Raw genomic sequence first — 2,500 nt, forward strand, 5'->3', positions numbered from 1 at the left:
GTTATTTGAACAATTGTAACTTCTTGATTTGAATTTTTCAAATATCTGGGAAAGAATCAGAATAATGAAGAATTCAAAATAATATTTGAGTTTTTATATCTTGATTTTTTTATTTATTTGATTATTGCTCTTTACAAAAAAGATAAGAGCTGGTGAATCGGAAAAATTAATAAGAATAAAAAAAAAAAGTTTGATTTGATTATGCAACCCATATATCAATATGCATGGATCATACCTTTCGTTCCACTTCCAGTTACTATGTCAATAGGATTGGGACTTCTGCTTGTTCCGACCGCAACAAAAAATCTTCGTCGTATGTGGGCTTTTCCCAGTGTTTCATTGCTAAGTATAGTTATGGTTTTTTCGGCCGATCTGTCTGTTCAACAAATAGATGGCAGTTTCCATCTATCAATATCTATGGTCTTGGACCATCAATAATGATTTTTCCTTAGAGTTCGGACACTTGATCGACCCACTTACTTCTATTATGTCAATACTAATCACTACTGTCGGAATCATGGTTCTTATTTATAGTGACAAGTATATGTCTCATGATCAAGGATATTTGAGATTTTTTGCTTATATGAGTTTTTCCAATACTTCCATGTTGGGATTAGTTACTAGTTCCAATTTGATACAAATTTATATTTTTTGGGAACTCGTGGGAATGTGTTCGTATCTATTAATAGGTTTTTGGTTCACACGACCAATCGCAGCAAATGCCTGTCAAAAAGCATTTGTAACTAATCGTGTAGGGGATTTTGGTTTATTATTAGGAATCTTAGGTCTTTATTGGATAACAGGTAGTTTCGAATTTCGGGATTTGTTCGAAATCTTCAATAACTTGATGCATAATAATGGAGTTAATTCTTTATTTGCTACTCTGTGTGCTTCCCTATTATTCGCTGGTGCAATTGCTAAATCTGCGCAATTTCCCCTTCATGTATGGTTACCTGATGCCATGGAGGGACCCACCCCTATTTCGGCTCTTATACATGCTGCTACTATGGTAGCAGCGGGAATTTTTCTTGTCGCTCGACTTATGCCTCTTTTCACAGTTATACCTTACATAATGAATCTCATTTCTTTGATAGGTATAATAACGGTACTATTAGGAGCTACTTTGGCTCTTGCTCAAAGAGACATTAAGAGAAGCTTAGCTTATTCAACAATGTCTCAATTGGGTTATATTATGTTAGCTCCAGGGATGGGTTCTTATCGAGCTGCTTTATTCCATTTAATTTCTCATGCCTATTCGAAAGCATTATTGTTTTTGGGCACCGGATCCATTATTCATTCAATGGAACCCATTGTTGGATATTCTCCAGATAAGAGTCAGAACATGGTTCTTATGGGTGGTTTAAGAAAATATGTACCAATTACCAAAATGACTTTTTTATTAGGTACACTTTCTCTTTGTGGTATTCCACCTCTTGCTTGTTTTTGGTCCAAAGATGAAATTCTTAATGATAGTTGGTTGTATTCACCGATTTTCGCGATAATAGCTTGTGCTACGGCGGGATTAACTGCATTTTATATGTTTCGGACATATTTACTTACTTTTGAGGGGTATTTATATGCGCATTTTCAAAATTACAGTGGCACTCAAAATAGCTCGTTTTATTCAATATCTATATGGGGAAAAGAAGAATCAAAACTGGTTAACAGAAATTTGCTTTTATCAAAAATAAATAAGAATGAAAAGGTTTCTTTTTTTTCGAAGACGACATATAAAATTGATGGGAATGTACGAAATCTAATGCGATCCTCTAGTACTCATTTTGACAATAAAGATACTTCCATGTATCCTCATGAATCAGATAATACAATGCTATTGCCTCTACTTGTGTTGGTCCTATTTACTTTGTTCGTTGGATTCGTAGGAATTCCTTTCGATCAAGGAGTAATGGGTTTGGATATATTATCCAAATGGTTAACCCCATCAATAAACCTTTTACATCAAAATTCGAACTATTCGGTGAATTGGTATGAATTTGCGACAAATGCATTTTTTTCAGTCAGTATAGCCTATTTCGGAATATTCATAGCGTCTATTTTATATGGTTCTGTTTATTCATCTTTTCAGAATTTGGAATTAATCAACTCATTTGTTAAAATCGGCCCTAAGAGAATTTTCTTGGACCAAATAATAAATGGGATCTACAATTGGTCATATAATCGTGGTTACATAGACCTTTTTTATGCAATATCTTTAACTCAGGGCATAAGAGGATTAGCCGAACTAACTCATTTTTTTGATAGACGAATAATTGATGGAATTACGAATGGGGTTGGTCTTGCAAGTTTCTTTGTAGGAGAGGGGATCAAATATCTAGGGGGTGGACGAATCTCTTCTTATCTCTTCGTATATTTATCTTATGTGTCAATCTTTTTATTAATTTACAATTCGAAAATTTGAGTCGATAAAGGTTTTTCAAACCAAAAATAGAATTCCTCTTTATCTTTATCTTTAAGTTTTTCCTTTCCATTCACTCGGATC

The sequence above is a fragment of the Tasmannia lanceolata genome, unplaced genomic scaffold (genome assembly GCF_043159265.1).
Source record: "Tasmannia lanceolata isolate RefF3 unplaced genomic scaffold, GAP_Taslan_0.1 ptg000352l, whole genome shotgun sequence".
Taxonomy (NCBI): domain Eukaryota; kingdom Viridiplantae; phylum Streptophyta; class Magnoliopsida; order Canellales; family Winteraceae; genus Tasmannia; species Tasmannia lanceolata.